Raw genomic sequence first — 16,092 nt, forward strand, 5'->3', positions numbered from 1 at the left:
ATATGCATCCAATAAAACAAACCCTCCCACGGTGGAAACAAAAAACAAATGAAAAAAAGAAAAGAGGAGTCCGGGACCGCCCATGGTTACCATAGAGTCAACTCCACCCCCCCCCCCCCCCCCCCCCCCCACACTCAACGCCGTCCTACCTCTGAAAGAGTACTGCACGTGATACCCAAGAGTTGTAAACCCGCCCCCCCCCCCCCCCCCCCAACTCCTCCCATCCACTGCCTCATGTAAACCTTCTCCCCACAACCTCGGTTCCTTCCCCCCAACTTTCCACCCCGGCTAGATCACTCGGACCCTGTTCTGCCAGGCTCCGATGGCCGCAGCCCCTCCCCCCACCTCACTCCCGTTCACTGGCCGGTTTAAACCGGTCAGCGCGGAGGTCCCCGCCCGGGTCCCTTTCTCCTTGCCCAGCCCCAGGAAAGCCCAGAAATCCCCTTTTAGCACACACACCCCGCATATCCACCTACACCCTAAAGAACCCTCACTTCGAGTGCAAGTCCCCCCACTTCCCTTGTCCAAATATATACAACACTGGCTCCTTTAGCCCACACACCCGCACGCAGTGAAACAAAAAAGAAGAAAATACAGTCCTGAGGTTACATCGGCACATGGCCATTTCTCAATTTCTCAGTTCTGCCACAGTCCTCGCAAACTCCTCCGCTGCTTCCGCTGTTTCAAAATAAAAGTCCTTGAGCTTATAAGTCACCCTCAGCTTCGCTGGATATACAATGCCGCACTGCACCGTGCTAATGTACAGTGCCCTCTTCACCCGGTTGAAAGCAGCCCGCCTCCTCGCCAGCTCCACCGTAAAGTCCTGGTATACACATATACCAGCTCCAGCCCACTGCACCACCCACTTCTGCTTGACCCAGGACAGGACCTTCTCCTTCACACTGTACCTACGGAAGCACAGAATCACTACCCTTGGTGGCTCACTCGCCTTTGGTACAGGCCTCCACGAACGATGAGCCCGATCCAGTTCATATCGGGAGGGATCCTCCCCCCTCTCCCAATAGTTTCACCAGCATAGCAGCAAAATACTCAGTCAGCCTCGGCTCTTCAACTCCTTCGGGCAGCCCCACAATCCTCAAATTCTGTCGCCTGGATCTGTTTTCCAGGTCTTCCATTTTCCCTCGCAGCTCATTGTAAATCTCGACCACCTTCCACATCTCCTTCCCCATCGAGGTAAGTTGATCACCATGCTGCAACACTTCCTTCAACGCCTCACCTTGCGCCCGCACCTCCGCCACTGCACCCGCCACCGCCGTCGTCACCGGGGAAATCGCCTCCTCCACGAGCACACTCAAAATCTCCCTCATCTCCTTCCTCATCGCCTCCAAGTGTTTTGTAAACTGCCTTTCGAATTCTGCAGCCATCACCTTGGTTATTTCTTCAGCTGTAGGCAATGCGGCCTCACCTGGTGCTCCAGCCTCCTTTTTCCGAGGTGACCCCGTGGTGACCTCTCCACTCCCCGACGGACCCTCCGCTGCCTTTTTCACGGCCGTCTTCTTGCTGATCCTGGACATCCTCTTCTGCTGTGCCTCCTGTGTGGCTTCTACGTACCTTCTGCCTGCTTTTTCTGCGTCCATAGAGCCTGGGAGTGGGCTTAAAGCCCCGAAAATGCCGTTCCCGAACGGGAGCCCTCCGCTGCGCGGCTGCCTCCCGCCCGCCGTCCGTTCTATGTTCTATGTTAAGTGCGTTAGTAAACTTCCCCATGAGGACATTATTCCCAGGCCTGCTGAGGCGCAAACCATCTCTTTTGAATAAGTACCTCCTACCCGTGAACTGGGCCCAATTCCCCAAGAATCTGAAGCAGTCTCTCCTGCACCAAGCCTCAAGCCACGTATTATCCCTATCTTTTCCCACTCTTGCTGATATGGCATTGGTAATAATCTTGAGGTTATGACATTTTTGGTCTTACTTTGAAATTTCCTACCTTGCTCCTTGAAAGTCTGATCATCAGACTTCAACTCATGCCCTCTCTGTCACTGGTACCAATACATCCTGCAACTTATGGCTCACTCCCTTCCCCCTGCAGAACATTCTGCACTCTCTCCATGATATCCTTTTCTCTAGCGAAGAGAGGCAATACACCATGTGGAACCCACAATGATGATTACTGAACACCTGTCCCCACTATCTCGTATGACAATTTCTCACTTGACTATTCCACACCTGTGCAAGCCTTTGCCTGTTTGCACCATAATTGGGATTCTACCCCTTCAAGATGTCATCATTTCCAACAGTCTCCAGTGCCAAAAGAAAAGGTTACAAAGTGCACCAAAACCTTGCCACAGCTTAGCCACCAAACATAGAACATACAGTGCAGAAGGAGGCCATTCGGCCCATCAAGCCTGCACCAACCGACTTAAGCCCTCACTTCCACCCTATCCCCGTAACCCAATAACCCCTCCTAACCTTTTTGGTCACTAAGGGCAATTTATCATGGCCAGTCCACCTAACCTGCACGTTTTTGGACTGTGAGAGGAAACCGGAGCACCCGGAGGAAACCCATGCAGACACTGGGAGAACGTGCAGAATCCGCACAGACAGTGACCCAGTAGGGAATCAAACCTAGGACCCTGGAGCTGTGAAATAACCCTAACCCAAGCGTTACTATAAAGTGGAATGTCATCCTAAGTATTTTCCATCACTTCAAGCAGTGCTCTGGGCGGCAAGGTGGCGCAGTGGTTAGCACTGCTGCCTCACAGTGCTGAGGTCCCGGGTTCGATCCCGGCCAACTGTCCATTTGGAGTTTGCACATTCTCCCTGCGTTGGTCTCACCCCCAAAACCCAAAGATGTGCAGGGTTGGTGGATTGGCCATACTATATTGCCCCTTAATTGGGGGAAAAAATTGGGCACTCTAAATTTATTTTTAAAAAGTTTCAAGCAGTGCTCATAACTGTGAGTCAAAGCAGATTGAGCAACAATGAACTTCACTGGATTTATCACGTTAGAATTTTTAGCACACAGGCTTTCTTGATGGATAATATAGTGAAATATGACTGTTGGGTGGCTGCTTTGATCTTCATGTAACTTTACAAATCCCTTTTGTTTTCTGACCATGGCAGGTCGGACCTGCCAATACCTCAGCATTCAAAATGGTTCACAAAGGTTTCTGCTTAATTTTCTGCCTTTGTCGTGCTATGCAGGAGTTTTATCATAGAATCATAGAATGTACAGTGCAGAAGGAGGCCATTCAGCCCATCGTGATTGCACAGGCCCTTGGAAAGAGCACCCTACTTAAACCCACACCTCCACCCTATCCCCATAACCCAGGAACCCCACCTATCCTTTTTGGGCACTAAGGACAATTTATCATGGCCAATCCACCTAACCTGCACATCTTTGTATTGTGGGAGGAAACCGGAGCACCCGGAGGAAATCCACGCCGTCATGGGGAGAATGTGCAGACTCCTCGCAGACAGCGACCCAAGCCGGGAATCAAACCCAGGTTGCTTGCGCTGTGAAGCAACAGTGCTAACCACTGTATTACCGTGCTGCCCCAAAAGTTTTACTGATGGCGGTTTTGAAGAGATGCCTCAAGTCTACCCTGTTGAGTGCATCTCTTGGGCGATGTGCTCCAGTTGGAATCGACTGCCATTGTTCAAAAACCTGCCCTTCGAACTTCGGACAATGACAAAGTCCCCCGCTGGGAATTGAACCCTGGTCTCCCACATGACAGGTGGGGATACCAACCACTATACGAACAAGGAACCACTCTACTAATGAGGAACCACTATACTAACGAGGAACTTTTGGGCAACAAAGCTGCTCTCTGATTTCATCAGAAGCACACTATCCTGCATCAGCTGCTAAAAGTGGAACATCATTCATATCCACGCTCTCATCGAGTGCAACACAAACTACTGCTCTGTCTTTTAAAGCAGTCAGCTGCTTTTTGTTAATGCTTTCTGCCATTTCACTTAGGCATCTATCTCTCAAAGGTTCTGGGAGAGGCAAGCAGTTCTTACAGCATCTTTATTTGCCAAATCATTGAAAACAGCATCCAAATTGCTGAAGAAAGCTTCTTTTATATATTACCCATCGGTAAACAGCTTCACTTTTTTTGCAATGCAATTCTTTTACTTCCTTCTGTGGCTTGATTTTTAGTTAAATTTAAGCATTGCTTCTCATTTTCTGCCCCTGCCTTTGTGATCGATTCAATCTTGTCCACTTCATCAAGAAAGGTTTTCTCCTGCTTCATTTGAAAATGTCATTGAATGCTTGATGTGGGACAAACGACACTTCCACACAGAAAGCACAGACAACATGGTCCTTCTTTTGAATAAATCCAAGTTCATCTGTCCGGGAAGGCTGGAACTTTGCTTTCTTCAGAGCCAAAATTTTGTCTAATTTGCTGTGAAAACAAACCACACGGACAACGTCATACGCACTGCATTCTTCCCTATTACATGATACAGATGTAAGCAGGAAATCAGGACTTTAAAATATCCCAGTAATGAATGAAACACACTATTTCACTACGATACATCTTTTATCAATGCAAAATACCCTCTCAGGATATGCAACGGACATTTATTTTCTTTAGAACTTTTTGTGCCATTAGTTGGACTTGCAGTGTGAATGCCACTCATAATCATCTCGCCTGCCAGCTTTGGCATGAGTGCCACAGGTTGCTGACCCCTGCTACACAGTTTAATTGCTTTAGAATTTTGTTCTAAAGTTTCACTGAAGTCCTTTTTCAGGGGGGTGGAAAGTTGATCTCCTCATTCATCTGGTGGGGGAAGGTGGCCAGGATTAGGAGGGTGGTTCTGCAGAAAGGACGTCAGGCATGGTGGGGGCGGGTGGGGGGGGGGGGGGTGTTTAGGTCTCCCATAATTGCTGTACTATTATTGGGCGACGAATGTGGAAAAGGTGCGGGCTGGAGCAAGGAGGGGGAGGCCCGGTGGGTGAAGATGGAGGTGGGCTCATGCAGGGGTTGGGGTTGCGGGCGCTGGCAACGGCCCACTTCCAATAGCTCCAGGAAAGTGCTCGGTGAGCCCGGTGGTGGTGACCACGTTGAAGATTTGGAGACAATTTAGGCAGCATGTTGAGCTGGGGTCAGGGGGGGACGGCCGATTAGGGGGAATCGTGCGTTCGAGTGGGGAGGATGGAAGCAAAATTTTGGAGGTGGTATGAGAGGGGAAATCAAGGAAATTAATGATTTGTTCCTCGGGGAGCCATTCGCGAGTCTGGAGGAGTTGGGAGAGAGGTCTAGGTTGGCGCAGGGCGAAGGGTTTAGGTACGTGCAGGTTCTGGAATTCGCAAGAAAGGTTTTCCTGACCTTCCCGATAGCACCGGCCTCTTCATTGCTGGAGGCGGTGCTGTCAGCTGGAGGGTGGGAGAGTGGGGTTGTTTCGGTGATCTACAGGACGATTCTGGAAGAGGACAGGGTGGCTATGCATGGGATTAAAGCAAAGTGGGAGGAGGAGCTGGGGGTGGCGTTGGAGGCGAGATAGTGGTGTGAGGTGCTGCGGAGGGTGAATGCCTCGCCCTCGTGCGTGAGGCTGGGGCTGAGAGAGCTGAATGTCGTACATTGGGCGCACCACCCAAATCAAGGATGAGCCGGCTGTTGATTTGTCTCACCTCCACAACCCAAAAAGATGCGCAGGATAGGTGGATTGGCCACGCTAAATTGCCCATTAATTGGGGAAAAAAATAATTGGGTACTCTAAATTTATTTTTTAAAAAGAGTTCTGTGTGTCCACATTTCCTGTAGGCTGGATCCAAAGCAAGAACTTCTGAGGGGTCGTAACTATTACAAGCGCTCTGTCCTGCTTCTGTTGCGTGTGAGATAATTGTGCGCGTCCACTTAACCATGTTTTCGCGGGTTAAATGCGCTCTATCTAGCTGTCCGAAAACTGCGCTGAAATGAATCCACAGCCTTCCTGCGAATGCTGTGGGGTGTTCGGATCTCTTCTGCCTGCACTTATTCAATCCTTCTACGGGGTCACCTCTATTGTACCCGATGGCATCTAAAATGGCAGTGTGCATCTCCTCTAGGCTGCCTCCTGCCACGTTCTGTGGGTCGGGGAGGGCCGCTACTACGCTCTGGTCTAAGCTCAGCACGGTGAGCTTAACCTGCTCTCTCTCATCCAGGCCGTACATGGTAGCCTGCTGTTTTACTTTAGCGAAAAACTGGTGGGGGTCTGCGGTGGGGAGGAACGGAGTGATCTTTTCACAAGCGTCCCTTAGCTGGGTTACTGTTAAAGGGGTGGTGTAAGTTATGTCTGGGGCGCCTTCGGATTCGGCTTTTCTCTGCGTGGTTACGGGATTCATGGGTGCGGTTATGGTCTGAGCTGTGGGGGGTTGGGGTGCCTGTCGTTTCTGCTGAGCTGCGGGCGCACATGTTCCCTGAACATAACGCTGCGCTGTCTCGCTTAATTCCTGCCAATCTGGGGCATTTTCCCCATCTAACTGTGCTCCAAAGGTGCTTTGGAAGCCATTCTGCACCGAAAGCAGAGATTGCAGTTCCGCAATCTGTTTCCTGCATTTCGCGTGGTCAACTGTGCTTTGTCTTTGTTCGGTCGTTGCAGCATGGAGTGCTCTCAAAGCTGCTTTGAGATCAGAACATTGCCTCTGCAATGCCTCCACCTGCTTTTCCGATTCCTGTCTTATCAGAACGGCACGTTGCACGTCCTGATAGGCTTTCTCATACTGGGTCTGGGAACTGTTCAGATGAGCTAGACAAGACTGGTGAGCCCTCTTGGCATCATCCACCTCTCTATCCTTCTCTGCCAACTTCCCTTTTAATTCCAGGTTTTCTTTCTCGATGTCCCTGACATCGACCTTACTCATCCTATTCCTCTCTTCTAAATCTGTCCGGAGCGTCCTGATGACCTCCTCTGCGCCTCGCAACTGTGCCAAACAGGACACAATCGCCATCGGCTTGCATGCTTTACCTAAATTCTTTTTGTGTATTTGAGAGAGGTTCTCCCACCAAGTATGACCTATACTCCCGGGACCTGTCTCCTCATTGGCACAAAACTCTTTCCAAAGGGGCCATCCCTTTCCTTGTAAATATTTGCGGAGTTCCAGCTCCCACGTGGGACACTGGCCTACTCTGCTACTGCTGCTGGTCGCTGCGACCACAAACTTTGCTGGATCCATCAGACGTTCCATTGCCTGCATGGCCATTTCCTCTGACTCTCTTTTTATAATTTGGAACAGGGGGTTGCTGGGGTGGTGTTTCGAGAAACGGGTACGGCTTACGCTATTTTCCGATCACAAAACTACCGAAAGTTTGTCGCAACAAAAAGCTTTCAGTTTTACCTTACAGCCCTGTTAGTACGCATGCACTAAACACACTTCCGAATTTCGCTTATTATTTTGAACACCTTGAATACTTGTGATCTCTTTCTTTCTCTGCAATTTGGAGTTCTAATTCAAATTTCAGGGTCCTGGACGGTGTGGGGTTTCCACTTACAACCGTGTCCCGGCGGATGTCGCCACTAAATGTTGCACGTTTTACTATGGGCGTAAAACGCGTTTATTGGAGTGTATTAACACGCCTCCGAGTTCGACGTGTGCTTAACACTACTAGGCTCTGTTCTATGTAATTATTTAGCTCTGGAGTCGCCAGTTGCCGTATAGGCAACGTCACAAGTATTCCAAGGTCAAGTTCAAAGTAATAAAGACGATACACCGATTAGTAAAGTTCAAACGATCAATATTTATTATACAGTTATAATAAATACTCATGCACACACTAAGAGACTAAGCTATAACTAAACTTAAGCAAACAGAATACTTATCTAACAGGAACAGGCAAGGTCAGAGAACGAGGCCTTCGTCCTGGTCTGGCACTGCAGCCTTCAGCAAGCGTTCTGGTACTTGGGAGTCTAGTGGGCTTGGATCGCGTAGCGAGCGTTGAACTTACGGTTTCGGCGGCTGGTGCTCAACGGCTGGAGTCAGGATGCAAGATGTCAGTCAGAGCCGGAGCACGGGTTTAACAGACCGGGCTCTGTGGGGGATTTGCTTTTATACCCCTCTCTAATGTCCTTGCCCCCTTCTAGGCGGGCTCTACCTTTCGGTACCGATTGGAACGTTTCCAAACGGCTACCTTCGAAATCCTCCAATGCGGGGCTTTCCTCGATGTTGGGGGGTGGTTTCGATATTCTTTTACTCTGGTGCCATCCTGTCTGCTCCACCAATTAAGTGCTACATTGAGATGGAAATGTTGCCATTGTGTGTGCCTGGATCTGGGCTGCCTCATCAGAATGTTAAGCGCTTTGCCATTAACACCTTTGGCTTGGAGATCTGCACCTGGCCAGAAAACTGGTTTGCTGTTTGCAAAATGCTAATTAGTTGAGAGCAGGCTGTCTGTTCTTACTAAACAGGCTTTCCCTGCTGCCTTCCATTTTAGTTTGGCTCAGTGTCCATTTTGCGTGGTCAGCATGGCTACATAGTCTAAATACGTATCTTGCTTAGGAAATGTTTCAGATACACGGTTTTAATGATAATAGCACTTTTGTGCTGCCCCTTATTTTGTCTCAATCTACCTGTTCCACACGCATCAAGGATTGCTTTACAGTTGACCAAGTAACTTTTACGACATGAGCTAAAACCAGCCATTTGGATTTTGCACCTAAATTACAGTATCTAATCCTGAATCAGACACAAATCTTACACGTGAACAAGTTAAGCTGCAAGTTAAATCTTTTTTCTATGTAAATTAAAAAATGAAGACTTTTCAGCGATTAAATCAAAAACACTTTCATGAAATGTTTTCTTCTTAAAAGGTACAATATTACCTTGGCCAAATGGGGGCACTATTTAGTAATTGAACTGGCACTTAACTGAAAAATAAGACATTAGTGCGAACCGGAAATTTCTCTGCCTGCTCCTATCCCTGCTGGGTTGGCATTACTTCACCGTGCTTCTCTTGCTGGACTATTCATCTTCAGGTGGCATGGTAGCACATTGGTTAGCACAATTGCTTCACAGCTCCAGGGTCCCATGTTCAATTTCCACTTGAGTCATTGTCTGTGCAGAGTCTGCCGTTCTACCAATGCCTGCGCAGGTTTCCTCCGGTGCTCCAGTTTCTTCCCGTAGTCTAAAGGTGTGCAGGTTAGGTGGATTGGCCATGCTAAATTGCCCTTACTGTCTAAAAAGGTGAGGTGGGGTTACTGGGTTATGGGGAAGAGGTGTGGGCTTAGGAAGGGTGCCTTTCCAAGGGCTGGTGCAGACTCGATGGGCTGAATGGCCTCCTTCTGCACTGTAAATTCTATTCTATGATTCAGTCTGCATGGTGTCAGTAAACTAATCCGTGGCCTGATTTACTCTAAACATTTATACACTCACTTTGTAGTCTGACAAATTCAATAAGTAGCCAGTTTTGGTTGTGGATGGACATTGACCAGCACACTGAAAGATCTTTGTCCAATAATATGGAATATTTTATAACTAATCAAATATCATATCCAAAAGACAAATCCTCCAATATTTCTGCTTTTCCTCGGTAAAAGCAGAAAGTGGGTGTCTGAGCGTTACAGTCCAAAGATATTCCCCGGATTCAGTGCCTGATCTGTGTTGAGCCAAATGATTTCAGCAAACTAATGGCAGTGCACTGCATTTGGTTGGGTTCAGAAAGGGAAATTGGGTCAGAGCTCCACTCCTAATCGCTATATTGTGACCCTGCACTAGAAGTAGAAACCAGGTAAGGACAGAATTGTGCCCATTTGTGAATTCCTCCTTACCTGGCATTCCCTGCAAAGACTTCTCTATCACTAATGACAACTTAACTGAGGAGTTATTTGGCAGCCAATACAGAGAGATTCAATGGTCGCAATCTAGCGACTGCGCTAGCCATTGGCGCAAATCCCATAATGGCCACTAAATCTCATGAGTGGGCAAAAAAGGCATTTAGAATTATAGAATCATAGTATCCCTACAGGGCAGAAGGAGGCCATTCTGCCTATCAAGTCTGCACCGACCCTTAGAAAGAGCACCCTAACTAGGCCCACTCTCCGACCTATCCCCATAACCCCACCTAACCTGCACATCTTTGAACACTAAGTAGCAACTTTAGCATGGCCAATCTACCTAACCTGCACATCTTTGAACTCTAAGCAATGTTAGCATGGCCAATCTACCTAACCTGCACATCTTTGAACACTAAGCAATTTTAGCATGGCCAATCTACCTAACCTGCACATCTTTGAACACTAAGTAGCAATTTTAGCATGGTCTATCTACCTAACCTGCACATCTTCGGACACAAAGGGTCAATTTTAGCATGGCCGATCGGCCTAACCTGCACATCATTGGACTGTGGAAGGAAACCAGAGCAGCCAGAAAAAGTCGACATAGGCATGGTGAGAATGTGAAAACTCCCCTGCCCTGGCAAGATCTCAATTTGAGATTTTCCCTGCACCCCACCCCTGCCAATGACGTGATCAGGTTCATGCCAGGATCCCCTCCTCAAGCATCTGGCCATTGACATTCCCCCAAGCTGGCAGTACCAGGCTGCTGGCCATCCATGTACCTCACCACCCGGGGAGTATTCTTAACTCCACGCTTCCGGAGATTCATGCTGGCGTGATGTCACGCTGACTGGGTAGGAGGTTAAAGCGCGTCCAGGTGTTACAGCATTGATCTAATCTCAAAATGATGACAGTATCATCAATAGTGCTATGAAATGGCACTTACTCAGCAGTAACCTGCTCACCAGTGTTCAGTTTGAGCTTTACCAGAACCATACATTGATCCAAACATAGAGGAAGGAGCTGAATTCCGGAGGTAAGGTGAAAGTCACTATCCTTGACATAAAGACAGCATTTATTGAGTGTGGCATTCAGGACTCCATTAAAATTGAAATTTATGGGTGTTAGGCGTTGTGTTTGGTCTTCTATGCCTTGCAAACACCTTGACTTATCCAAAGGAGGATCTTTATTGAATCACACATGGTAAGATAGTGATCTGTTGTAGAGCAAGTTATCATGGAGTTTCTTTGTATTCCTCTAGAACTACACCTAGCATGACTGTTCACCAATATATCTTACTACCACCTCCTACAACCATCTGGTGATGGCCAGATGTACATAGAACATAGAACAGTACAGCACAGAACAGGCCCTTCGGCCCTCGATGTTGTGCCGAGCAATGATCACCCTACTTAAACCCACGTAACCCGTATACCCATAACCCAACAATCCCCCCATTAACCTTACACTACGGGCAATTTTAGCATGGCCAATCCACCTAACCCGCACATCTTTGGACTGTGGGAGGAAACCGGAGCACCCGGAGGAAACCCACGCACACACGGGGAGGACGTGCAGACTCCACACAGACAGTGACCCAGCCGGGAATCGAACCTGGGACCCTGGAGCTGTGAAGCATTGATGCTAACCACCATGCTACCGTGAGGCCCCACTATGTGTCCCCACTTATATGGGAGTCCCTGGTCAAGACCACATGGTGTGTCTGCACTGCCACCTACTGGTTGGAGCCCACACACCATCCATTTATGATATTGCTTCAGGCATATCACCACATTCCCTGTCCTCACAAAACATTAAAATGTGTTTACAAGCAACATTGATCCTTTAACTTTATACAATCATGATATTTGTCTAACAATGTGAATGTGTTTTAGTAGGGCGTCCATGAACATGTCAGCCAAAGGCCTAACTTTGTCACTGCCGTCGTTACCTTCGTATCTTCAGCACTCGTTGTACCATGTTATATTGGGTCTTCTATGCTTTACGAAGGAATCCACCAAACACCTTGACTTGTCCAAAGCATGATCTTTATTCCATCGCACGTGGGAAGATAGTGATCTGTTACGGAGCAAGTTATCAAGGAGTTTCTTTGTAGTCATCTGGAATTAAACCTAGCACGACTATTCACCTCTTTGTCTTACTATCATCTCCTACAACCATCTGGTGATGGCCGGATGTGGCCCCACTTATATGGGAGTCCCTGGTATCATGACCACGGTTTTAAGACCGCATGGTGTGCCTGCACCGCTACCTACTGGTTGGAGGTTGCACACCATCCAACTATGATATTGCTTACAGGCATATCACAACATCAGGGTGGCAATTCCCCACATGATGGAGTCATACCTAGCACAAAAGAAGATAGTTGTGGTTGTTGCAGGCCAATAATGTCAGCCTCAGGACATTGGTATAGGAATTTCTCAGGGCAGTGCCCTCGGCCTAAACTGCCAGCAATCTTCAGCTACTTCACTCATGACCTTTCTGCCATTATAAGGTCAGAAGTGAGGAAGCTCACCAATGATAGCACAGCATTCAGTTTCATTTACAACTCCTCAGATAATGAAGCAATCTATGCCAGGCAAGATTTGGACAATATTCAGTTTTGGGCTGATAAGTCACAAATAATATTTGTGCCGCAGAAGTACAGGCAAAAACCATTTCCAGCAAGAGAGAACCAACCCATCAGCTTTTGATGTTTAACGGCATTACCATGACTGAATTCCCCACTATCAACATCCTGGAGATCATCATTTACCAGAAACTTATCTGGGCCGGCCATAGATCAAGAGCAGGCCAGAAATTAGGTATTCTGTGGAGAATGATTCACTTTCTTCACTTCCCCATACCTTTTCCACCATCTGCGAGGCACAATTCAGGAGTATAATGGAATGCTCTCCACTTGCCAGGATGGGTGCCGCTTCAACAACACCCAAGAAGCTCAACACCATTCACCACTTGATTGGCACTCCTTCCAACACCTTAAACATATATTCCCTCCATCAGCTCTGCACAGTTGCAGCAGTGTATACTGTCTACAAGATGCACTGCAACAACTCACCAAGGCTTCTTTAATTGTACCTCCCAAACCTGCAACCTCTACACCGAGAAGAACAAGTGCAGCAGAATCACAAGAACACCACCAGCAGTAAATTTCCTTTCAGGTCACTCACCATGCTGACTTGGGAATATATCATCATTCGTTGTTGCTGGGTTAAAGCGCTGAAATTAAACAGCATCATGAGTGTTCTTAACACATTGCAATAGTTCAAGAAGCTGGTTCACCATAATCTTCTTATGGGCAATAAATATTGGTGTTGCCAGCAATGTGCGCATCCTGTGAATGAATGTTTTTAAAAATGCACCTTGTGGTTTAGGCTTCTTATTTCTGATTGTTATTTACTAACCCCTGTAAGAGGTCTTTGTGCATAAATGCCGAATGAGGCAAGGATTGATCAATTTGGTTAGATACTGGCTGCCTCCTGTGTGGTACCAAGTCATTAGAGTAGGAGGAAACCCATGTGGATTAAACTGGTTGGACTGAATAGCTTGTTTCAATGCTGGGGATTCTATGTAATTTTATAAACACGCTGATAAGGTTATTTCATTGAAATCACTCCTATCTATTCATTACACAGAGTGGTGTGATATATAACAACTGTTGGGCACCACAGTAAGTTTTTTAGAATCTGCAATGGATTAGTGGGAAATAATACCGCTCTAAACGTTCTTGGTATTTAGATTGAATTCAGTTCTAAACTTCAGTCAATTACTGTGTTATCTAGGACTGCCTTTTACTGACTTGCAGGAATATTTTTGCACAAAAAAAACCCAAAATGAAAATGGTTACTTCACTTTGGCATGAACTGTTGTTCTGTATATTTTACATTTCAAACAAAAAGCACAGCATTGCATAAACCCAGACTGCCTGAGCTGAGAATTGTTCACCTGCAGCTATCTATTTTCTTCCCTGCCATTTTGAATATCCTTTTATATCCTTCCTTTTCAAGCAATTAGCCATTATAGAAATTTGCAGAAGGTACTGTTTACAAGTGCCACGTAACAGATAGGGGGAAGTCCAATTGGGTCCAATGTTGGGCACGGGGCAGCACCGCCCGAGGATCCTGTCTCTCTGGTCCCTTTGAGACTGGCACAAACTTTGTGCGGCCTGATTGTCACAACCCCCCATGAGCTCCAAGGGTAAATCATTATCGGTCTCCCCGTGGGGCTCCTGGAGTTCGGGCTTCCCAGGTAGGGGGCGGAATCCCACCCAGCTGAGGCTCGTTAGAACTGAGGATAAAAGCTGACCCAAGCAGGGACCAGCATATTGGTTGTCCCAGCGGGGACTTTGATTGTAGATAGTTACTGCCGTGGGCATATTATTGTTAACCGTAAATGAATCTTTTCCTTCCTCCCGTTTGCTTCCTTGGTCATTAAGCTGGCAACAAGGAAAAAGGAGACTCTGGACTTGCTTTTAAAAATGCCCAGCCACCCTGGACGACCAACATGCAAAAACTTGAGGATATAAGGTTTGACGTGGACCTGGAAGATTGGATCCAAAATGCAGAACATATGAGGTACTTTTTACAGGTCAATACTATCTTGGGGGATCACAATCAAAATGTGATTCTCCTGACAGCCTGCAGGGCCCTGAATAATGGACTTATAAGGAGTCTTGCTGTTATAACCCTCAGGGTGGTCACAAGATAAGAACAATTATATTCCAGGTGACAACCTCTGAATATGAGTTTCCCTGGTAACGAGGGCTTCTCCCTTAACCGAGAGCTCAGCTGGAACCAAGTTGGGGAGGAGGCCTTTCGGGGAGTGGAGAGTATAATACTGTGAAGGGCAGCACGGTAGCATGGTGGTTAGCATAAATGCTTCACAGCTCCAGGGTCCAAGGTTCAGTTCCCGGCTGGGTCACTGTCTGTGCGGAGTCTGCACGTCCTCCCTGTGTGTGCGTGGGGTTCCTCCGGGTGCTCCGGTTTCCTCCCACAGTCCAAAGATGTGCGGGTTAGGTAGATTAGCCATGCTAAATTGCCTGTAGTGTCCTAAAAAGTAAAGTTAAGGGGGGTTGTTGGGTTACGGGTATAGGGTGGATACGTGGGTTTGAGTAGGGTGATCATTGCTCGGCACAACATCGAGGGTCGAAGGGCCAGTTCTGTGCTGTACTGCTCTATAAATAGAATCGTTGTTTTCTACCTGGCTGATCCATGTGCGCTGCTTTCGTGGTGACGATGAGAATAAATTAGAGCTGCCGACGATGCCAGATACTACGTGCCAGAGCCACTTCGTCTAGGCCTAGAAAGGCGTCTCATCCATCCGCTGTCATGCCACACATTACTAAGGCAGATGTCAAAGACAGGGGACAGTATGTCAAAAGAAAGCAGCACTTTTTTCATACAAACGGGATTGACGGGGATGTGTGGTGGACAATGGTATTGCAACAGCTTGGGGGGGGGGGGGGGGGTGTGCCCAGGTACAGCCTCGCCCACCCACAACCACCGTTATCTGGCCACTGGTTACATTGGTAGCCCTTAGTGAAGGGACATCTAGACCCGCAACTGCCATTAATTGTCTGAAGGTTCCAATTTCGCATGGCCACTCAGACCCATCGGAATTGAAAATCAATTTCATGGCTTGAAAAATGAGCAGAAACCTGCAAAATGTGGTGCCATGCTTAACAAATCACTGCGAGACAGATTCGTATGTGGAATCTGCGATGCCGACACACAAAAAAGATTTCTGGGGGTAACTGACCTGGCATTACAACACAGCATGGAGATAGCCGTCTCCCGTGAAAGCGCGGAGAAAGAGGTCCAGGAGCTCCGAGGAATGGCAGTGCTGTACCTCGCCACCAAACTGCGCGCCGCCCGACTCCCACCCCAGAAGCAGAACCCCAACAGTGCCCCCCCCCCCCCCCCCCACACCCAAATCATAGGGATGCAGGCCGCCACCACCGCCGAGGCCTGTAACATCGCAAAACAACCTCCCCCAACCGCGGCGACCGGGAATATCGTTTCTGGTCAGTGACCGCCAGCAGCAGGACACCAGAGAGGACCCGCAATGCCACTACCACACCGGGCACGACTGTCGCCGAAGGGTCCAGGCCCACTATGTAGATTTCAAAGAGGAGGCCCATTACAGGCTGCATTGCGTTTCCTCATCTCTGGTCACTCCCATCCAGCTATTGTTACAAGTGAACATACATTCCATCCAAATGGAGTTAGACACGGGGGCGGCAATATCAGTTGTGAGCCGTCGAACTTTCAATCGCGTTCATTCCGGCCTCCAGATGCTGGTCCTTCAAGACACTAATGCCCACCTCACTACCTACATGGGTGAACCACTGGCAGT

The 16,092-nt window shown here is 48.0% G+C and overlaps 1 long non-coding RNA gene across 1 annotated transcript; it reads right to left on the minus strand.

The window, feature by feature from the left end:
- Positions 1-4,061: 4,061 nt before the first annotated feature.
- Positions 4,062-15,598, minus strand: LOC119964178. The gene is made up of 3 exons (XR_005460272.1): positions 15,496-15,598; positions 11,669-11,796; positions 4,062-4,370 (listed from the first exon to the last, which is right to left on the minus strand). It is a non-coding gene; the product is annotated as an uncharacterized LOC119964178 (long non-coding RNA).
- Positions 15,599-16,092: the final 494 nt, after the last annotated feature.

The sequence above is a fragment of the Scyliorhinus canicula genome, chromosome 4 (assembly GCF_902713615.1).
Source record: "Scyliorhinus canicula chromosome 4, sScyCan1.1, whole genome shotgun sequence".
NCBI lineage: Eukaryota > Metazoa > Chordata > Chondrichthyes > Carcharhiniformes > Scyliorhinidae > Scyliorhinus > Scyliorhinus canicula.